The sequence below is a fragment of the Saimiri boliviensis genome, chromosome 3, assembly GCF_048565385.1.
Source record: "Saimiri boliviensis isolate mSaiBol1 chromosome 3, mSaiBol1.pri, whole genome shotgun sequence".
Classification (NCBI taxonomy): Eukaryota; Metazoa; Chordata; class Mammalia; order Primates; family Cebidae; genus Saimiri; species Saimiri boliviensis.
Window position 1 is genome coordinate 142,169,968 of NC_133451.1, and position 24,190 is coordinate 142,194,157.

The window sequence follows — 24,190 nt, forward strand, 5'->3', positions numbered from 1 at the left end:
ACAGTGGTAAGAAATGGTAGAGCTGGCATGGAGCATGTGGGCACTTATATTTCTAGTTATGCGTCCCAACTTCTAAATTTTAGTCACTGTGCTTTTCAGTTAGCACTGTAGCAAAAGAGTATTACTATTGTTATTATTTTCTTTCACATTTTAAAGCCTCAGCAATTTTTAGTGTGGATAGATATAGAGAATATATTATAATTATTAGTATATAGTAACATGAATGTATTATGATATATATTTAATATATAATACATAATATATATTAAATATATTATAGTTATGTAATACAATTTAATAACAGAAGAGATGTGCCTTTGATCTCACATCAGCTAGTCATGCTGCCTACTTTTCAAACAGTAGCAAAAGTTTGGGGTTCTGGGAGACAGCTCAATTGAGAAGCAGGCAATGGTTTTGTATCTATGCTTACTAAACCATGAGTAAAGCAAATCATTTCAATACTGGCATTGGCAGATTATATTATCTCCTGACAAGCAGCCAAAACTATGAATGAAAGGTGAGGGAGAATACTGGAAAAAAACAAAGCGGTGGAGAAGCTACTAATTTTGGCAGCTGGCTAATACCTAAAGCCACTTTGAACTTACCTTATCCTCTGCGCTTAAGGGGCTGACTTTGCTTTGGTAGATGTGATCTAAGTAGTTTTTCCCTATTTAGGCTCAAACAGTCCCCTTACTACACAGGCAAATGTGGTTACCTTGATCTGTTTGTAGCATTTGCAGAAAAATCTGTTCTTCCATGTTGACATTTTCCAATCTTGTTTGCAAGGCAAGAGTGGTCACCCTCTAGTGGCTGTGATGGGTAGCAAACACATGAAAATAGCTACCAGTACTGTACTCTGTATTTGTCTAATTAGGTATTATACTAGGAGCATGGGCTTAAATAATAGCTCAGCTACTAAAAGGGTGAAGAAAGTTCCTGCTGAACATATGATGCCTTTTCAAGTGTAAAATGGTATTGATTTCCTTTTTAATTTTTTGTTTAGTGACTCAATTTAAACTTAACTTACTAGGAAACAGTATCCTACTAACTTGACAAACATGCCTTTTTCTCTTCTTTTGAAAAGTTCTTTTTGCCATAGTAACTCTAAGATAAACTTTGAATTTCTATTCTACTATTTCCAAAAGATGATGTGAGGTTTAATTTCATGGTCAGTATGGTCCATAACATGAGCCCATTGATTGGGAAACCAGTACCCTGTAGGTAAAGTATCAGAACCTATGCATTTTGAGAACTTGGTTACACACCGCAATCTCTCATTCTGTTATTTTGGCTAAGACCTTATAGGACTTATTTACAGAAGTTTTTTCTCTTTAGTTTTCAAGCTTAATTCCTTTTCTTCTAAATAGTTTTCGAAAAGAACCTTTTTCTTCAATCCAATTGTGCCTCTGGTTTCTTCTTCATCTCACTATAAATAGTCTCAATTGGTGTCCTCTCAAAATTTCCTCATAAACTTTTGTACAAGCACAACCACACAACTCTTTGCACAAACTCTGCATTCATTTCTTTTGGTTTTCATGAAGCTGACAAATAATTATGCCATTGCTGACTGCTGGTTATTAATGCTTGGTGCAAGTAAAGACATAAAACACTGTTTCTGGGATGAATCACCCTATCAAAACAAGAAAACCTGAAAACTGCTTTTTATAGAATAAGAATGTAGAATTCTGGCCCAGAATTATAATTCTTCAAAGACCACAGATATGTAATTAAAACAGTGTAGGCACTGTGACGGGATATGCTCTGGAACAGTTGAATTGTTTGTTTGTTCATTCCTGGAGCTTAAGAAGACCCTGATATCCACATGAATGGATTTCCCAATGCACACATCTAACAATGAGAGAAAACAAAAAGGTGTTCTTGCTTAATAAGGGAGACTCTGAAATCCCGTAAAGGTCTAAGTGGCCAGTGCTAAGAAAATGATCCAGAAAAACCGCAACTGAACATGGATTCTCTCAGATGCCTCCCCTCTCAATTGCATTCTTTCCTTTTACATGCTTCCTTAAACTTTTAACTAGGATTAGGTTAGGGTTAGGCATAAAGAAGGACAGAAAAGAAAGACATCATGGAATCTGGGCAGCAAAAAGATCATGGAATTGTCTGTCTTTGAGACGAATAGGGGTGTTGGTGGTGGTATTTTTCTTTTTCCTAGGACTGAGCATTGATTCTTCTTGGGAGTTATAGACAAAGGGGCAGGAAAGAAATCACTGGAGAATGCTATTAGGTGTAATCACTGTGTAGACTTCCCTAACTTGTAACTCCTTTGTTCTGAAAGGATGTATGGGTAGTAAGTATCCAATGCTGCTAGGAGGAAATTAGGCCCCCACCTCGGCAATGCCCCCTTTTTTCCTTTTCCCCTCTGGTTCCGTGTGGCTTCCTCACAGAGGCCCTCATTAACTGTCTAACCTCAAGTAGAACCTGCTTGTTAATCTCTTCCCTGGAAATAGTGTTAGAGCAGTTCTACATTCAAAGCCTCCTTTCAGCTGGCTCTGTTGTAGCAAAAGCAGGAGGCCTCAAGGAGGCAAACAGTGGAGCTCACTGTTTTCTCTTATTTAGCAGAAGCACTTTGGAGCTTCTGAAGGACTATTGGGAATGCATCCTGTTATTTACTAGCACTTAAAATTAAAAATATAATACATAAGATGGTAAAAATTAAGCCATATAAAAGTTTATGTAATGAAAAGTTATGTCTCCTTTCCAATGAAGGCCCCCAAACTCCCTGCCCAAAGGCAACCACTGTTAATTGCTAAGTGTGTTTTCTTCCGGAAAACATGCTACATACATAGAAGCATATGCCTTAAAAAAAAAAAAAAAAAGAAAAAAAGAAAAAATAAGTGGGAACTTATGGAAATAATATCTTTTAGTAATTTATTATGATCTTTTTTTCCCGGAGTAGTTTTCTAGAGAGCAATTGTATTGCTCAATTAAAAGGTTTTGGTTTTTAAAAGCATGTTAATGAAATAGACTAGGAGAGGAATAAATAGGTAACCGTTTAGAAGAATACATCCTAGACCATGGCAAAAAACTCACTAATTTCATTAATGTTAACATGCTCCTGCCAGTGGAAAAAAAAAACAAAAACAAATGAGTCCGAAAAACTGACAAGTCGCATTGGTTCAAAGGTTTAATTGGACACCTCAGGTCAGTCACAGCTTATTTTTGCTACAAAAGAGTGTATGTACCTTCATATTTATAATTTGCCACCCTTGTATTTATAATTCCCAAGGACATTACACAGTACCTAGCACATAGTAGGTGTTGGACCCCAACTCATTAAATCAGGGCAAAATTTTCATAGTTTGAAATGAGATCGTACCAATTTTGCCCTGAGAACACATTCACCTTGTAATTTATTTTCTATCCGAAAGTTGTTTATCAGTGTCTCAAAGTAGTGTTCCCACTCTTTATGTTAAAAGAAGCCTGCCATTGAGTTGTTTGAGGTAGTGGGAAAATTCTGTGCTATTTAAGAGTCTAGGCTGAAGAGAGGCTGCCACTCACTCTTTGCTTGGAGATACCTCACTTTGGGCTGTGATGAGACTGCCCACCTTCCTAAGAGCTTCAGGGCAGGCCCTTGGAAGTAAGGCACATCCCCTGGTCAATGCACATCATGTTCTTCTGTTCTCAAGTAGATCACGGAAGAACACCACAGAAAGAATCACGGAGACACAGGAGGCAATCTGCTGAGCAAGGATTTTACATGCCTTTGTTCTGCCTCTGCAGATTTTTCTATAGTTGAAATATAGTTAAAGCCCCTGATCCCCACCTGAAAACGAAAGCTCTTCTAAACAGCACAGATTAATACAGAAATTTTGCATTTGTATGGCTGATTTGGATTGTATAAAAATCAACATCATAAAATTGACAGGCTGCACTTTTTAACCCGTCAAAAACAGATTTAGGTAAGAACTTGTACCATATGATACACTGATATGCACCCTATTTTTAGAATGGATATAGCCAAATGCAGGATGAACATTCATCACTGTAGTTAGTGCAATACAAGATCTCACTTGGTTGGGACCTCTTAAATATGGGGAACATACGTATTTATATCAGTTTTCTGGAATATACCCGACAACCAGAAAGTAAACAAAAATGTAAGGAGCCAAGTAATTGTGAAATTTATGCCCTAAAACCCATGTGCTTTAGCCCTCAGTAAACCGCCTAAGTCTTCACCACAGGGGGATTTATTCTCACTTTACACCCATTGCTGTAAAGCTTAGCTCTTACTGTGCTCTAGCCCATTGTACATCCACAGCTGTTCATTAATAGAGACTCTCCAGAGGCATAGTTCTCAGTGTTGACTGTATATTATAATTATTTTGGGAGCTCTTAAATATCCCAGTTCCTTGGCCATTACCCTAGACCAGTGCTTATCAACCAGGGAGCAATTTTGCCTGTTTCATCTGGGGGCGGGTATGCTTTCGGCATCTATGGGTAGAGATTTGGGATGCTGCCAGACATTCTGCAATGTACAGGCCAGACCACCCCTGCCACAACAAATAATCATCCCACCCAAAATGTCACTGGCGCTGAGGTTAAAAAACTGCGTGCTACTCCAATGAAATTAGAATCTTTGGAGTTGGGACATAGGCATTAGTAGTCTTTAAGGCCTCCCAGGGGATTCCCAAGGCCAGGCAAGGTTGGGAGTCATTGCTGTGGAGAAGCAGCTCTCAAGACTTAGCAGCTGCAGAATCACCTGGAGGGCTCATTGAAACACAGATGGCTGGGCCTCATCCCCAGAGTTTCTGATTCAGTAGGTCTGGAGTAGGGCCTGAGAATTTGCATTTCTAGCAAGTTCTCAGGTGATGCTAATGCCGCTGGTTCACCAGCCATACTTTGAGGATAACTGCTCTAGAGGCACTATGGTCAACAAAAATCACAGCTGACAGCCAGATGGAACAGGAGGAGCAGAAAAAGGTACAAAATATAGTCATAAGAAATAAAAAATCTAGGGCCAGGCATGGTGGCTCACGCCTGTAGTCCCAGCACTTTGGGAGGCTGTCATGGGTGGATCGCTTGAGGCTAGAAGTTTGAGACCAGCCTGGCCAACATGGTGAAATCCCATCTCTATTAAAAATACAAAAATTAGCTGGACATGGTAGTGTGCACCTGTAGTCCCAGCTACTCGGGAGGCTGAGGCACGTGAATCACTTCAACCTGGGAGGTGGAGGTTGGAATGAGCTGAGACTGCACCACCTCACTCCAGCCTGGGTGACACAGTGAGACTCTTATCTATAAAAAAAAAAAAAAAAAAAAAAGTTTGGGACCATGTAGCCTGCATCCCCTTACACTCTTACCCAAGTAGTCCCTAAAGACATCAGCACATGAAGTTGCAGTACAATAACAGATGTTCTACTACCCCAGGCCTTGCCAGCTTAGCACTACAAAATAAGGTTGTTCTCCCCTATATTCAAGATGGTTGTGAACCTGTAAGACTTACGTTCAAGTACAAGATTGACCTGTTTCTAACTGTGTGACCTTGGGTAAGCCAGTTCTCTGTTGTAAGTCTGTGTCTGTGTATTTGTTAAATGTGGATAGTTCTCATACTTGCCACAAAGATATGATACCCATTTGGGGGGCTCAAATGGGATAATGCATTTGAAAGAATCCTGCAAACTGAACATATACCACACAAATGTTAGTTATTTTGATTTGCTATAATTTGTAATCATAAGCTGAAACATATCATTTATGCACAACCATAAAAAGAAGATAATATAAATGAACTTATGCCTCTTTATCCATTCCAGATGTTAATATCCCCTGCTACTTAATCTTATTACTTGGACATTACTGTTGTTATTGTCATGGCATCTTAAAATGGTACAAATAAAACTAAGTGGTGTATTTTTCTTTGTGCTAATATCCTCTCACCCCATCCTGTGAGGCCGAGGGATTCTTCTCCTCTCCTTCATCTCCTTCCCGTCCTAGACAGGAAGGAGGGATTTACAAGTACAGTCTGTAATAGCTGCAAACTTCAAAGCAAAGAAAATCTTCTCTTCCATTCAATATGAATTATTATAGGGTCACTTGGAATTGGACATGAGTGACCAAGTATCAGGCTTCAAAAACTGAGCTTCTGAGGTTTTTCTTTCTTTCTGGGGGAGGGACTGGGATGTAAAAGTTGGTACCTAGTCGACTCAGTAGCAATCAAAAACATCTTCCAACAGCACAGACTGAGATAATTATAAAGCTTGTGATGCCCAGGACAGGCCATTTATGAGAACATGCTCTCTAGCCACTGCAGATCTCAAATCAGATACTACAAAATAAGTCAGTGTGTGTGACCAAGGATAGATTTTGCTCTTTTGCTATGCATTAATTGCTTCAGGATTGAGACAGAGCGTTCACACAAATATCAAAAAGTTATGGCGTCTACCCTATCCCCTATCCATACACTTGTTCCTTTGAACAGGCTCTTGCCCTCTGACCAGTCCAAGAATTCAGGATATATGACAAATGCAGAGTAGAAATTCTGTAAATGGTTTTGACTCTGGTCTTGGGTGCCCTTCATGAGCTGGGGGATGGAGATGTCCTCCTTTTAATCAAGACAGCTTGCTTGGCACAGTAGCTCAGAGTGTGGGCCCTGAAGCTGGACTCCTTGGGAAGACTGACCACAAGCTCTGCTGTCTTCCTGACCTTGTGCCATTCCCTTGTTAGTTAACCTCTGTGCCAGTCAGTTTCCTCTTCTGTAAAATGAAGATCGTTCTGGTAGCTACGGCAGAGGATTATGGGCCAGAGAAGGGAGAGTCCAGAGGAAGGGCTTAGCAGAAGTGAGTATCTGGAAGTGTGAACCATAACCATTGATGGTTCATGGTTATGGTCACCCATGGTCCAGGTCACCAGTTACAGGCTGGTGGCAGGCCACACAGGAACAAAAGACCCGCTCTCTAGGAACTCAGTTCTAGAAGATAGGCAGAAATAACGGCTCCTCAAGAAGCTCTAAGCAATTTTCTCTGGGTGTTTCACAGAAAGAGAGGGTGGTGTGACCTAACAGTAAATATAACAGGCTCGGGTGGCTTTGTCCCCTGGCGTGACTTAGACACGTTAACGGTTCCTCTGGAAAACTGCAGATAAAGAGTGCCCATGCATATGGTTGATGTATTAAATGAGTTAATACATGAAAAGCACTTATAACAGGACCTGATCTATAGCAAATCACAAACTTTAGTTCCTGTAGGCAATGGATTCTGGGGGACTGCTTCTTGCTAAAATGCATTTAGATGGAAAGAGATGGGATTGTTGCTACTCACTAACCACATCTTTCGCTACTGAATATTCGGTGTTTCAGTTTCTGCTGAGGTCTTAACTTTTTAGAATCTGAAATACATAAATGTTAATAACAAGGTGGAAGAAACATGGAGGAAAAAAAACTTTTTAAAGCCAGAGTTTCAGAGCCATGAAGATTTATTTCTTTGAGGAAAGACTGTTCACCCAAGATATGGGCTTATCACCCCTCAGAGACTCAGTCACCTGAAGGATAGGAATCAAAAGAAACTTCTCTTTTTAATAACTCTCTTTGTTTTAAGAATACCAATCCAAAAGTGAGGAACTTGAGGCTTCTACTTCTTTTGTAAGCATACAACCAAAGGATCATTGGATGGAGAAGAATGGAACTTTAAAGAAGAAAAGTTAGATATCCTCAATATTGAAATTGCAAGGTTTGTGCTGGTTGTGTGTGTCAAGACTTTAAGGTTTAATTCATAATGGAGAGATTCATGTTAGGAAGAAAAAACTCTGATTTTCCTGGAATAGAGGAAATATTATCCATGTGGAGCCCTGTATTTTGCCATAACAATGTACAAGCACATTTTGGGGCCTTATTGTGTATCTGGGTCAGAGCACCCTTGGTAGAAATGGTATGCTCTGACCTGGACATGCAATAAGTCCTGAAACCTAATGGAAAAGTTTTATAGTTGATTTTAATCATCAGTCTCTATCGTCGGACATGGTGGTACCTATTTAAAAGAACCAGGCAGGCAAAACCAAAGCAGAACAAAATAAGACGAAACAGACTAGTGGAGATCCCCACATACAGACTTAGGTGGTGGATCCCAAAATCTTATCAGTGATGTAGGTGATGATGAATAGGAAATCGGGAAAACATATGGCATATTTGAAAGCGTGCCGCTGATTTAATGATCTAATATATACGTTCTGAAGAAACTTGAGTTCTTTATTGTAAAGTGTGTCATATGGTCACAATTATCCTGAGTGTAGATGGAAACAGTGAGCCAGCAAAGATACAGTATGCAGCATGAGCAAAATAATGCCACATGTGTATTTTGGGAAAAGAAGAATAAAGTGGAATAAAGTTGATGCTCTAGCTGACTTGATAGTAAATAAGGCTGAGGTGATTTTGAATATTTAATAACAGAAATTCATTAGAAAATAAAACTTCACAATTACTCATAGTTGAGGCATAAAGCAAAATAGACAAAGTCAGGATGGCTGTGTTACTAATCACATTATGGAACGTCAGATAAGAATGGTGTACATTTTAATAATTAACTCACTAAAGTTTTAGAAGCCAGGCTGTCTTCTAGGGAAATGCAATTTGTGATGTTGAGAGTATTAAAACCACAAAAGTTCTGTTGAATGCAGAGATGCAAGGATGGAACCTACTGAAGGAGAAGTTAGAAATACTTAGCTCCCTTCTCTGCCAAAGAAGGAAGGTTAGGCTAGAGCTAGATACTCTCTGAATTCTCTGCCAGCTCTGAAACTGTCTGATTATTTTCATATCAGAACTCTAGTCTGTAACTAGTTTCTCTGAAACTATTATTAACTCAATTTATCCCTAAACTAACCTTTACCCTTCCCTGCTTCCCTGTACTGTAAGTTAATTTTGCTTTCTCAATTTCTTTTCATTCTTCACATGAAAGAGTGCTTTAGTCTTTTTTTTTTTTTTTTTTTTTTTTTTTTTTTTTTTTTAACCTAAAAAGATTAAGGATGTCAGGACTTGGGGAATCCCACTGAAGCTTTGAGACTATTTATTTACCTTGAATATATGAACAATATTTCATTACTCTCAAAGGAAAAGCTAAAATATGTAGTAAATTCATCCAGTGACCTGTAAGCGTCATACTGTATACACAATTTGAATTATATATGAAATGTAGAAAAAATATCAGTTAAGTGGCTATTTTAAGCTTCCAACTAGGGGTCTGTTATAAACAATAATACAGAATTAAAGCTTTTGGAAAAAGTTGTAAAAATTAGTTTGATATTACTTTATGTCTTAAGGTCATTTGGAAATGAAACATTAGGTTGTACTAGTTTAGAATTTTCACCTAGTTTTACTTCTAGTCTTGAGGTTTGATATATATTGTATCTCTACTATAAGTATTTTGTTTATTTTTAGTAGAACAAAAGATATACAAATTTGAAGTCAAATATAATCAGCCTACAGTGACACCAGCTTCCTTTCCTAGACACTTACCTACCCAGAGAGCCTTCTTTTGCCATTTTCTTGAGATTAGGACCAGTGTTCTATTTCCTTTCCATCTCTCTCAAAGGACTAGATACATTTTTTCACATGTAGCAATTGCCTAAGGAAATATTGATTGCCAAGAAAACCAGCTATTTAAGTAAGTGTTGTAAAGACAAATCTGGTAAACACTGTTTATCTTAGGTTTTAGAAATTACAGCATTTTACACTTGGATGGGAGCTAGGAGACCATCTAGATCATTGGTCCCAAACCTTTCTGGCACCAGGGACCAGTTTTGTGGAAGACGATTTTTACACAGACCTGGCAGGGGGGCAGGATGGTTTTGGGATTATTCAAACATATTACATTTATTTCTATTATTATTGCATTATATAAGGAAATAATTATATATATTGCAATATATAAGGAAATAATTATATAACTGATAATAATATAAAATCAGTGAGAGTACTCAGCTTGTTTTCCTGCAACTAGATGGTCCCATCTAGGGGTAATGGGAGACAGTGACAGATCATCAGGTATTAGATTCTCATAAGGAATGTGCAATCTAGATCCCTTGCATGTGCAGTTCACAACAGGGTTCATACTCCTATGAGAATCTGATGTTGCTGCTGACCTGACAGGAGGCAGAGCTCAGGAGGTAATGTGAGTGATGGGGAGCAGCTGTAAATATGGAGGAAGCTTCACTCACTTGCCTGCCACTCACCTCCTGTTGTGTGGCCAGTTCCTAACAGGCCATGGACCAGTACTAGTCCATAGCCTGGGAGTTGGAGACCCCTGATCTAGATCACTGGTTCTCTCAGTGTTGTCTGCAGACCACTGGGGAACCCTAGGAACCTTCTGTGAGGTCTGCAAAATCAGAGATTATTGTCTTTTTTCACTGGTTGACATTTGCACTGTTAGTACAAAAGCAATGATGGGTAAACTACTGGTGCCTTTGCATGAATCATGACAGTGGCACCAAACTACCTAAAAGTCATTGTACTCTTCACCATCACACATTCTCAGGAAAAAGCTGATGGTGCAAAAGAAATAAGGAAATTTGGCTGTTTATTCATTTTAAGAGTTTCTGTAGTTGACTTTATTTCTTCCTATGCTGTTCTTGAATCTGTGCTACCTCAGCTCCTCAGAGATACAGCAAGGGCAGAGAGTCCTCATTTAAAAACCATTTCCTAATTTTACATGCTAAAAGCTAAAATTTAAGAGAAATCCTCTTAATCCTCCAGCCCTTATTCCCACTGTGAATAATCTGGTTTAATACAAGTTAAGTCTTTAAATAAATTTGTTCTTTTTCCTCAAAAAAAACTGAAGAATCTTTACAATAGTTACAGGTTTAGAAAATTTACCAAGAGGAAGGAAAGTCTTAACCCCTATTAACTTAACTCCATTAACATATGCTGTTCAAGCCTTCCAGTATCAACACGTTTTGCTTAGCATGGCTGTTAGTTGTTTCAGTAACATGCTGGCTAGGAGCCATCTTAATCACTCATTTCTTCTCCTTGATGATGTCTGTACTCTGGCTTCAGCTCCCACATGTTTTTGTGGATCTCTTTTACATTCTGAAAACCTTTTTCTTTTAAGAGTTCCTTTAGGTTCCACAGGTTGTTTTGTGATGTACACAAAGTCCTTAAAATGATGATACTGATGTTTCTCAAAGGCTGAAAATAGCATTTCTGAAACATGTTTATTAGCTGGAGCTTGCTTTCCATCTTCTTTCTTTTTCCGTTCGTATTCAGTATTGTACTGATGATTTGCAACAGGTTCGAAACTGGCTGTTACAACTTTGTCCAGTTGTTGTGATAGCCTTACAGGTTTGGAAGATTCTTCTATTGGCAATCTTGTTAATCTCATGTGGTTTTCACTGGCAGTTGGTTGGCATTCAGCTCTTTGTACCACTATTCCTTCCAAAGACAGCTTATATGATGAACCTTCAGTAAATATTGCTATTATCTGTCCTCTAACATGTTGCAAGACAAATGGATGTTCTTTATGGGCACTGACTAAAGCTGCTTTTCCACCAATGTCATGAATATTTGCTAGATCTTCATTCAAAGTAAATGACACCTCAGTCCTTCCTTGAGTCTTGGCAATCCACAGTTTCCCAACTTCACTTCTTCCAGGGCCTTTAGCTTATTGCTATGACAAATATTCAGGAACTGCCAGGATACTGGGAGTCCGGGGAAAGAGCAATGTACAGGTTTTTGCATTAACATAATTTTCACTTCTCTGGGATAAATGTTCAAGAGTGCAACTGCTGGGCCTTATGATATTGCACATTTAGTTTTATAAGAAACTGCTGGCTAGGAGGGGTGGCTCACACCTGTAATCACAGCACTATCAGAGGCTGAGGTGGGTGGATTGCCTGAGGTCAGGGGTTCAAGACCAGCCTGACCAACATGGTGAACCCCGTCTCTACTAAAAATACAAAAATTAGCTGGGCATGGTGGTGCGTGCCTATAATCCCAGTTACTCCCAGGAGGCTGAGGCAGCAGACACGCACTTGAACCCGGGAAGCAGAGGTTGCAGTGAGCCAAGATCATTCCATTGCACTCCAGCTTGGGCAACAAAAGCGAAACTCTGTCTCAAAAAAACAAAAGAAAAAAAAGAAAAAAGAAACTGTCAAACTCTTTTCTAGAGTGGCTCTCCATTTCGTTTCCACTAGCAGTTTCTCTACGTCCTTTCCAGAATTAGGTGTTGTCACTTAAAAAAGAAAAAATTTTAGCCATTCAGATAGGGTGCAGTGATATCTCACTGTGGTTTCACTTGCATTTCCCTGATGGCTAATGATGTTGAGGATCTTTTCATGTGCCTATCTGTCATCTACATGTGCCCTTCAGTAAAATTTCTGTACATGTATTTTCTCCAATTTTTATTTGGATCATTCTTTTTTTTTTTTTTTTTTTTTTAACCATTGAGTTTTGAGAATTCTCTATATATTCTAGATAAACTTTTTTTTTTTTTTTTTTTTTTGAAGCAGGGTCTCACTCTTTTGCTCAGGCTGGTATGCAGTGGTGTGATCTCAGCTTACTGCAACCTCTGCCTCCTAGTTTTAAGTGATTCTCCAGCCTCAGCCTCTGGAGTAGCTGGGACCGCAAGTACATGCCACCATGCCTGGCTAATTTTTGTATCTTTTTGTAGAGACGAGGTTTTGCCATGTTGCCCAGGCTGGTCTTGAATTCCTGAGCTCCAAGTGATTTGCTTGCTTTGGCTTCCAAAGTGCTGGGATTACAGGTGTGAACCACTGTACCTGGCTGTTTTCTTTTTGTACTCTTAACAGGGTATTTTGCAGAGTAAAGGTTTTAATTTTGATGAGGCCCAAATTTTTTTTTCAAAAATTGAAGCCAATTTCAGGCTGAATTTACACTACATGGAGTTATAAACTAAATAAGTGAAAAAAAATATATAAAGTATTTATAATAAAATACTTAAAAGTCTTAAAGTTTTTCAGCTATTAGGATAATACATATTTTTGAAGAGATACTTGTCATTCTGTCATCCTAGATTATTTCCAAAAAAGCTACAGACATGTTATCACATGACATTAACACACAATTGTCACCATAAAGTTGTCATTCAGAACATCTGTCTCAGTCTTCAACTACTGCCTGAACAGTAGAAAGGTCTGGGGTGAAGTTTGCATATTGGTTTCTGGGTTTTTCATTCTGATCCATGTCAAAAAATGGGAGTCGAGACTGTTTGGAAGTTAGCTACTACAATCCATAAATTGGTTTTCAAAACTGTTATATTTGGAAAAAAGTATAATTCTTCAGCCTCAATGTACAGGCTTATCTTGGTTTCAACTTGAAATATTGAAAAGCCGTTCAAGTTGAAGACAAAAATAATTTGGTTCCATTATGAGTACTTTTTTGATATATAATAGACTGGGAAAAATTGACATAAATGCTTTACAAATCCTTTTTCTAATTATCAATAGTACAATAATTAGAGTTTATATATTTGATAATTTTCAGGTGTATAAATTCTGAAATAATTTAGTGTATAGAATCCACTGATAATCAGTGATTGCCTTAGTAGAAAAAATATCTAATTTTCTATGATACTTTCCTGAATTAGTATCCTCTTTATTTTGGGTAAAAATGTATACTTTTGCAAAAGTAAATGACGCATTAAAGTATTATTGGGCATTTGATTCAGTGACCCACTACCTTTTCCAAAATTAGTTTTCTATTTTTTTCACCATTTTTTGTAAGCAATCTTAGTGTATAGGAACAAGAAAAAGACTTCCTCTCTGACAATTTCTGTTTAAGATAATCTTTAGTAAAGAGAAATACCTAATCTGAAAATACGTTTAGGCGGTGGGGAAATAGGGACTCCTACATTGCTGGTGGGAGTGCAAGACAGCACAATTATTATGGGGGACAATTTGGTAATATCTGTCAAAGTAATACAGACACTTGACCTATGGCACAGGAATCCTATGTGTGGGAATTTCTCATATAGCTATACCCATACATATAAACATGACATTCACATGGTTACAATTGTGGCATAGTCTGCAAAAATGAAACACTGGAACAATTGATTATATAACCTATGGCACTCTCCCACAATGGGATACTATGAAACTATTTTTAAAATAAGGCAGCTTTTTATATATTGATATTCAAAGATCTCCAGTATATACTGTCATTCAAAAAAAGCCATGTACAGAACATTGTATAATAAACAAGGGAGAGAATAGAAATATATATTTGAATTTTCTTTTATTTGCATGAAGAACACTGGAAACATATAGAAGAAGCTTTTAAGGTGATTCTCTATAGAGGGTGGAGTGGGGGAAATTTGGTGATCAGGACTGGTCTAAGAGGAACTTCTATATATTTATGTTTTTGTATTTTCTTGATTTTTGATCCATTTGAATGTATTCCCTATTTGAAACATTCTATTTTCTTGATTTTTGATCCATTTGAATATATTCCCTATTAAAAACATGAAAAATTAGGATTTTCTCTAATTTACTGAATAGCAAAGGCATAAACGTGTGAGAGTGAACCTGCTACTAGCTTGGGCACTGCCCCTGCACAGGCATGTTTTTTAGCAGAGAAGAGGGAGTCTGAACAGAATGTGGCATGTACCAAGGATCACAACCAAAAAAGTAATTGAAGGACAAATATTGAGCCCTAAGGCACTTGCTTTTCTCTACTCATTCATTTATCTAAAATTTCTGACTAAGAAAAATACACTTCGGTGTATCTTCAGTTTCAATGCCAGCTTTTTCGTCTGTGTCATTTCCACAAAGAAACTAAATGTTTATCACTTAATGAGGGTTCATTAGAGCTACTGCAAAAAAAATGAAGGATTTTAAAACCACAAGAGAGATGGGATTTGGTTGTAGATACTGAGAGGCTCTTACACCAGCCTGCATGGAGGGCTGATTCGAATGAGTGCCTCTGCAAAAATTGTGAATAGGTCAATGCTCTGGTTCTTCAAGCTGCTTGCATAGTTGGAACTACAGATGTTGACTCCTTGCATTTTGAGAGTCCATGCTCCCTCCCTTTCTTCCTCAAATATATATGAAATGTCTTCTGGGTGGTGGCAGAATGACCTGGTTGAATTCTAAGAATGGGTCTTCACCACCCAACTCTGCTTTCTTTTCTCCATCCCCTGTAGATCTCCTGTTCTTTCCTCCCAACTTTTTTCCCCCCCTTCCCAGGCTGGAGTGCAATGGAGGCAATCATGGCTCACTGAAACCTTGACCTTAGCTGGGATTGCAGGCACGGCGCCACCACACTCAGCCAATTTTTGTATTTTTTTGTAGCAATGGGGTTTCATCATGTTACTCTGGCTGGTCTCAAACTTCTGGGCTCAAATGAGCCTCTGGCCTCGGCCTCCCATTGTGCTGGGATTAAGGTGTGAATCACCGTGTCTGACTGCCAAAGGTTTGGAAAAATCTAATGTAAACAGAGAACATCTGTGTCACAAAAAATAACATGTATACATATACACATATACCTAGTGTTAAAAAATGGAATATGGAATTTTTCTTATCTTATTCCCCACTTTCCCCTTTGTCTGTGACATGGCCTTTCTGTCTATTATTGAAGAAATAGTTCCTGATTTTTACATCATAGAGGTAAGAAAATTCATCTGTTTTTGGTTATGGTCATGCAATTCAATTGGACCATCCTAAGAAATATAAGGTGTTGTGATTTTCTGACTAACTTCAAGTATGTAAAGCTTTATCTTTAAGATCTTTAGAGGCTGGGCATAGTGGCTTCTATCTGTAATCCCAGCATTTTGGGAGGCTGAGGTGGGTGGATCAACTGAGGTCAGGAGTTTGAGACCAGCCTGGCCAACATGGTGAAACCCCATTCCTACTAAAAATACAAAAATGGTGGCTGGTGCCTGTAATCCCAGCTACTTGGGAGGCTGAGGCAGGAGAATCACTTGAAACCAGGAGGCAGAGGTTGCAGTGAGCCAAGATCGTGCCACTGCACTCCAACCTGGCTGACAGCACGAGACTCCATCTCAAAAAAATAAAAAGACTTTTAGAGAGTAACTATATTTTTGTATGAAATTTCCCTAAAATAAATGAAAAATCTTCATAGTCTCCTTTTCCATTTTATTTTATTTTATTTTTTTGAGTTAGAGTCTTGCTCTGTCACCATACTGGAGTGCAGTGGCATGATCGTGGCTCACTGCACCTCTGCCTCCTGGATACAAGCGATTTCCCTGCCTCAGCCTCCTGAGTAGCTGAGACTACAGGCACGCACCACAATGCCCATCTAGTTTTTCGTATTTTAGTAGAGATGGGGTTTCACCATTTTGGCCAGGATGGTCTCAATCTCCTGACCTTGTGATCTGCCCACCTCAGTCTCCTAAAGTGCTGGGATTACAGGTGTGAGACACCGCACCTGGCCTCTTTTTCTTAACTAAACCATAAATGGCTACCCAAAAATTGGACCACTTGGTATAGTGCTGCTTTTAATTACCTGAAGGACAATGTATTGAATATCTCTAAATAAAAATTGTTCTATTTTGGTTAGAAAACACATGACTTGTGGTTGCTAAGACCTCTCATGAGACCAAAGTTCTGATGTTTACTGACGTAAGTCGAGAACATGAAGAGACAAGACTTTGGTTGTTGTAACTGATGTTGGTTGTCAGCTTAGGAATAGGCCTACTTTGTGTCATTATGCCTAGTGAGATGCCACGAATTGGACACTTCATTATTTATTTGTTTTTTAAATAAAAATAATGCCTTGAGGCTGAATATGGTGGTAGCATGCCTATAATCCCAGCACTTTGGGAGGCCAAGGTGGGAGGATCACTTGGGACCAGAAGTTTGAGACCACACTGGGCAACATGGTGAGACCCTATCTTTACAAAAATTTAAAAAATTAGTTGGTCATGGTGGCATGTGCCTGTAGTCCCAGCTACTTGAGAGGCTTAGGTGGGAAGATTGCTTGGGTTCAGGAGGCTGAGGCAGCAGGGAGCTGTGGTTATGCCACTGCACTCCAGCCTGGGTAGTACTGAGGCCCTTTCTTAAAAAAAAGAAAAAGAAAAAGAAAAGAAAAAGAATGACTTGAGAGATCAAGTGGTTTATTCAACATCAGTGGCAAACCATTTTAAAAAATAAGATATATTTTGATTTCTTGAGATTATACCCATTTATTTTTGGGGTTAAGGGATTGGCCACTTAACTATATCAAAGGTTATGAAGTGTCTGGGGACAGAGGCTCATGCCTGTAATCCTAGTGTTTTGGGAGACTGAGGTAAGAGAATTGCTTGAGGTCAGGAGTTCAAGATCAGCCTGGGAAACATAATGAAATCCCATCTCTATTAAAAAGAGAAAAAGGTTATGAAGTCTTATTCACATTTATGAATTTTCAGATCTTGAGCTTTGGACTTTCCATGGGACCAAGTGGAGGTAGATGAGAGGCAGGGATGAGAGGCAGGGGCAGGGCAGTTGGTGAGATGCCACCAGCCTTGACACACTTTTTCTGTAAATGCCCACAGATAGTAAATATTTCAGGCTTTCTGGGCCATATGGTGTTTGTTGAAACTACTCTCAAAAGCTGCCATAGAAAATACATAAGCAGTAGGTATGACTGTGTTCCAATAAAACTTCATTTACAAAAACATGTGGTGGGCCAGATTTGGCCCATTGAGTGTTGTTTGCTGGCCCCTGGGTGAGGGAATCAAGCAGGAGAAAGCAGCAGTGCTTGAAAATGGGCTCTGGAATATCACCTTAGTGCATACCAGTCCCTCTAGATTGACTTCCTTTATGATGGTACAGGAGCTGGAGATGATTCTGAAGTTGCTCCATAAAATTAATCAAAATATTACTGTGAAGCTATTTTCCCAGAACAAACAGCAGGAAAAGTGTCAATGACTCACTTATGTTTAAACTCTTATTCTTAAGATTGCAAAAATCCAGTGCTCAGACATTTCAGAGTTCTGAATGCCTTCCTGGGAGTATGTAGTATTTACATTGTAAGATGGTTCAATTTCATAGGTGATCAGTGGATTTTCATAAATTAAATTTCTTTTTGGGATGTTACAAATGCAAATTTTGCTGTGATATTAAACAAAATTTTTCTTTTAGCTCTGTCTTCGTATGTTCTAATTTGGTAAATTTCTATGACAACCCTCCCTACCCTAGCAATCTTGTATTAAGATGCCAGTTTTTCTACTTTCAATGAACATTTTTAGAGGTATTTTAAATGAAAAATAGTATCTTTGTGTTCTTGGGTTTCAAAAAGTCCAAGAGAATACTTGAGTATAAAACTCTGCTGGTATCCAGGCGAACTTTGTTGAATATTTGCTTGTATCCTCAAATAGAATGAGAGCAACTTGAAGGCATGGTTATCCTAGATTCCTCTGTGTTTTCTATAGGTACTTAGTCAATGTGTCAGCTGATTTGGGAATTATCCATTATGAAGGCAGATAATAGATTTTCTTGAAAGGCAAATAATTACCGTGGACCAGGTTCATACACAGGCCATACAGGTCTTTAAACTTTTAGAATTAAAAAAGAATTCTTGGCTGGGCATAGTGGCTCATGCCTGTAATCCCCGTCATTTGGGAGGCTGAGATGAGAGGATTACTTGAAGCCAGGAGTTTGAAACCAGCCTGGGCAATGAAGCAAGACCCATCTCTAAAAAAAGAAGAAAAAGAATTCTTCTACCTAGTTCTTAATTCTGTACCATACCCTAGGTTAATTGTGCAACATTACTGAATAGTAAAATATAAAAGGGTTATGATCAGGAAAAGTATATATGAATATATATAAAAGTATATATATGATCAGGAAAAAATATATGACAAGTATATATTTAGTATGTGGCTGTATATGTTGATACATAAATTTTGCGTATATCATATACACATCTATAGGTTTCTATATCTATATATGTTCATAGATATTCAACATGTATATACACAAAAAAGATGCATAGGAGAATGTCCACAGCTGCGCTATTCAGAATAGCTCAAAACTAGAAACTATTTAATGCCCGTCTTTAGTAGAATTGATAAAGTGTGATATTCACACAGTGAAGTTCTATACAATAATGAGAACGATTGAACTACAAGTAAATGCAACAATATGGATGACTCTCACAAACATAATGCTGGGTAAGAGAAGGCAGACGCAATACATACAGGCATCATAGGATTCCACATGCACAAAAACAGGCAAACAAATTCATTCTGTTAGAAGTCAGGAAAGTGAGTGGCTTAAGGGTTAATGTAGTGACTGGGAGACTTCTGGGTGCTGGTAATGCTCTGTTTGTTGATCCTGGTTACACATGTGTTCATTTTGTGAAAATTAACAAAGCCTTAAATTAACAAAGCATCAGCTTTGTTAATTTTCACAAAATGAACATATGTGTAACCAGGCACATTATTTTGTATGTATGCTATATTTCAATCACCTTTAAATGTTTAAAAAACTTTTTTTTTTTGAGACGGAGTCTTTTTCCTTTCACCAGGCTGGAGTGCAGTGGTGCAATCTCGGCTCACTGCAACCTTTGTCTCCCGGATTCAAGTGATTCCCCTGCCTCAGCCTCCTGAGTAGCTGGGACTACAGATGCGCACCACCACACTCGGCTAATTTTTCATATTTTAGTAGAGACAGGGTTTCGCCATGGCCAGAATGGTCTCGATCTCCTGAACTCATGATCCGCCTGCCTCGGCCTCCTGAAGTGTTGGGATTACAGACGTGAGCCACCACGCCTGGCCTAAAAAACTCTTATATGATATAAAATAACCCGAATTTTCATAGATTTAGCTTCTATAAGCAAGTAAAATTTGTGGAAACAATGAAAATATGCAGTGAAATACCATACTTATGACATAAATGACACCATTTGAAAAGAGAAACTTTTCTGTATTCTAGATATTTCTATTTGGTGAAAACTGAGCTTTAAATCTTGTTTCAAACTAAAAGTTCACAGTGGTGAGAGATTTTTTTTTTTTTTTTTGTACAGACATTCTGCAAATTTCTTTATGTGATGTAAAACTTATGTGGGATGAGGTATAATGTGTTATTCAATATTTTCTTAAGAAACATATCCATTACCTTTCATATTTTGATAAGCAATATTTTTGACATTGAAAAAATGCTCAGTAATATTTTCTTTATTTGTTGCTTTTAAATTAGGAATTAATAATGAAGTTCATTATGCATTAGATTTAATGGAACTATTTCACAAAAGTTATACTTTATATGCAAATCTTTAAAAATTGAGGATTCCTGGCTTCTTTCTAATGATCAGTTTAGACATATCCGCAAATGTTATCTCTTATGCTTCCACACCCTCCTTTTAACTCCTGTGCATCTGGTAAACACCCAGGGAGAAAGGTCTAGAAATACAACCTCTAGCTTTATCAGTAAAGCCTGATTTTTCTATCCTAATTGAAACTATTGGCTAGCCATAGGCATTCATTCTTCCATATCCTGTCCACAAATTGCCTCGCCTTTCAAGTGACAACTAGATGAGACACCCATCTGGCAAAACGCATTTCTCTGAGCAGATGTGTCGAGGCAATTAGTACATCAAATAACTCAATCTTTCCTCTCTATTTATTTATTTATTTTCTGGCTCTCCTCCTGTCAGTTGACCTTACTGACATGACAATGAATACAGGCTACAGAAATCCTGTTCACCAGATGTCCCAAGGCCATCTGTAAGATTTACAACATAGATGCTATTTTGAAGTGCAATCTCTATTATACACGTTTTCTTTACAACGTGTTACTTCTGTCTTAAAGAAGGAACTAATAAAACTGTTGGATTTAGTGGAGAAAATAAAAGGGAACTTTTTTTTTTCTTTGAAGTCTTTGAAAGTCTATTTGTGTTAGGGATGACATTTTGGTAATTATAAGGTTTGTCTTTGAGGTGTGTGGAAGAATAGAATGGCAGGCTGGCTAACACCACAGCCTCTGGGATCAGGCTGGATCCAAATCCTGGACCTGCCATTTCTAGCTGTGTGACTTTGAGGAAGTTACTTAACACTCTTGCCCTTACTTTTTTCATTTTAAAATTCAGGCAACAGTAGCATGTCATAGATTTGTTGGGAGGATCACATGACTTAGCTTGGCATAGAGTAAACACTATGCTTTAGGTAATACTCTCATGTTCCATATTAGTATATGTAACATATTTTAAGATTGAATACTTTCCCTTCATTGATTTAGGAAATAATTTTCAACATAGTAGCCAACTCCTGGGCTCAACCTATCCTCCCACCTCTGCCTTCCTAGGTGTTGGGATTACAGGCATGAGCCACCATGCCTGACCAGAATGTTCCTGCTAGAATGTAAACCAGATCATGTCACTCACCTACCTGGACATAACCTTCCAAAAACTTCCTATCTCATTCAGAGAAAGAAGCCAAAGACTTTTTAAAGGTGTATAGGTTTTCCTTGTTTACCCAGGACAGTCCTGGTTTGTACCTACTGCCCTGACATAATTAATGATAGTGTCTCCCTTCACACTCAGAATTGTCCTGTTTGGACAACAGATGATATAGTCACCATACCATCAGAGCCTAGGTGTTCTGCCTCTCCCCTGCTCTTGCTCCACGCTCATACTCTTGTGATCTCATTTGCCATTACTCTCTCTCTCTCCCACTCAACCACCAAGGCCTCCTTGCTCTTCCTTTAACTCTCTGGGCACAGGGCCTTTGCACCTGCTACTTCCTCTAACTGGAATGCCCTTACCTTATATAGTGGCATGGTTTGCTCCTTCATCCCTTTTAACTTTTTACTCAACTGTCACCTTGTATTGAGGTCACCCACTCAATATCCCATCTCTCTTCTTTCCATTCCTTTTTCCCATTGTACTTACCTCCTTAGCACTTATCTTATAGACTATATATTTATTTACTTATCTCCCTTTTTGTCTTGCTCTTCTACCAGAATCCACGAGGGCAAAGATATCTGTTTTGTTTGCTGCTATTTACCCAATGTCTTTATTGAATAAATGAAGAGCAGTTGGAGAAGAAAGACCTAATAACACTGAGTAAACAAGTGGTGAATGAGTTGCCATCTCTATTGCCTTCTAGTACAAATTTGATCTAAAATAACAGGAGTCTCATGTTTAGGGCAAGTATGAGATGCAAGATTTGACTTGCTTCCTTTCTTGATACTAGTCTCCAAGGAAGTAGTTTTAAAACTTAGAATGTCAGTAAAACTCTTAGAGGTGTTTAAGTTCTGAGAAGTGACCTCTAAATGTGCAAATCCAAAAATAATATTAAGTCTTTATGAGGCCACATTTGATTTTAGGTTCCTGAGCTCAAGAACATTGAGGGCTTCAAACCTTCCACATTTATTTATTTTATTTTTTCCAGATTTCTCTTCTGCAAAAACACACCAAATTTAAATAGACGATTCAGAGCATGCAGTTTTGTATAGTATTTGATGTTCAAGTTTAAACCTAAGGCTACCAAAAATTAATGCCAAATGATACATTCAGTTTTACTATTAAATTTAATTTTTAACTATTAACTTTTAATCTTAGGACAGTTTTTCCAACAAAAACTAGACCTAGTTAAAAATAAAATTGTAGCTATAGAAAGCAGTAGTTCTAATTCCCAAGAGAATGTGGTAGATCCAGAAGGCAGTTGTAGAATTTCTGGCAGTGTATCAAATTTATTTTGATGGAATTTCTTAGAATAGTGTTTAGTTAACCACTCCAGTCTCAAAATCAACTTCAGAGACAACAAACTTGATTCCCCAGCCCCCTTCATTTTAGTTTGCACACTCTTTGTACTAACTGCACACGCTTTGTATAATAATCAAGCAACTCACAAGACTACCCTATAGAAATACTTCAGGATAAAATGGCCTGAACTGCTTTTATTGATCAGAATGCTGAAATCAGAGCAACATTTACACACACACACACACACACACACACTCATGCACACAAGCATGCAAAGGCACACACAACATATCATGTGAAAATTCTTTTCTTAAACCTAAAACTTTCCTGCATCGCTATTTTATGTTAAGTTTAGAATATAGCAAACTCTTCCAGTGAGCTAAATGAACTCCTTGGTGGGGGAATATCAACAGCCATGAATCTATTTACATCTCAACACTTTACTAACAAGAACGGGACTGAAACCGTCTCTCCCTCCTCAGCCATGGGAACAGTCTTACAGTGATAGACGGTTTCCATCCTCCATTACTGATGCGGGAATAACTGTGCTGTGAGCCAAATGCCGAGGGTTAGCAGAGTAACCTCACATGAGAATAATTACTTAACATGACCATGAGAGAAAGCAATGAGGTTCCCAGACACAGGAAATGAAAAGTCAGAAGGGGAGGTAGAGCTGGACAGGGTTCTGAAGCCTTTCCAGACAGCAACTTCCTTATAACAAATAGCAAATTGGCTAATAAATTTATCACCCTGTCATTTTATATGTACATATATTCTTAAGCTAGCTAGTTAGCATAATTTTTTTGCAATGTACCTATATTTTACTAATGCCAGAAAAATCAACCTATTTCCTATTTTCTCAAGAGCAAAAAAAAAAAAAAATTCTGTGATATGAATGTTTATTTTCATATTCCAGATCACTTATAGGTTAATATTTCAATCAAAACTACAGTTACAACTGTGCTAAAGAACGAATATTGCACAGAAATAGTTAACACAATGCCTGAACCACGAGACAAGAACTCTTGACCCCTAGAGACAAAGGGAAGTGAAAAACCATCTTGCTGTTAATGTGCTGCTCTGCTTCCCACGAGCTTCTTGCAGATTTATGGACCCTGAGACATTCTGATTTTCAGAAAAAAAGGTAGAAATTCAATAAACTCAATAAGCAGGTCTGCTTATAGATCTGGAATTGCATGGGAGAAAAACATTCTAACAGAGGCAACTACAGTACATTTTCTTTTTTTATTCATTTATCAAATATTTTTAAAGCTGGGCACAGGAGATACAGTAATAAATGAGAATGATGGTAGCACAGCTCAAAGAACTTGCAGACAGGCCAAGAAGCTGGCAAATACAATACAGTGTATGTTAAGTGCCAGTTTGGGGTTAATAAAGGGGGTCTTGGGAGTGTCACTAACCCAGTTTGGATCATGGATATTTGTGAAAGAGATGCTTAAGCTGAGATTCATGGAATAAAGTGGAATAAGCCAGAGAAGGCCTGAGGAAAAAATATTCTAGGTAGAAGGACCATATTCCAGGTGGAAGGACTCAGATAAGCCAGGTTAGCTGGAGTAGAGAGAGGTA

The 24,190-nt window shown here is 38.1% G+C and overlaps 2 protein-coding genes and 1 pseudogene across 2 annotated transcripts in view; 1 reads left to right on the forward strand and 2 right to left on the reverse strand.

Annotated features, from left to right (window-relative positions):
- TTC29 (tetratricopeptide repeat domain 29) overlaps positions 1 to 24,190 on the forward strand; it is a 915,079-nt gene that overhangs the window by 99,559 nt on the left and 791,330 nt on the right. The window lies entirely within an intron of this gene.
- Positions 1 to 24,190, reverse strand: part of EDNRA (endothelin receptor type A) — a 61,531-nt gene that overhangs the window by 25,483 nt on the left and 11,858 nt on the right. The gene's annotated exons all lie outside the window — the stretch shown is intronic.
- Positions 39 to 24,190, reverse strand: part of LOC141584064 (general transcription factor IIF subunit 2 pseudogene) — a 30,017-nt pseudogene continuing 5,865 nt past the window's right edge.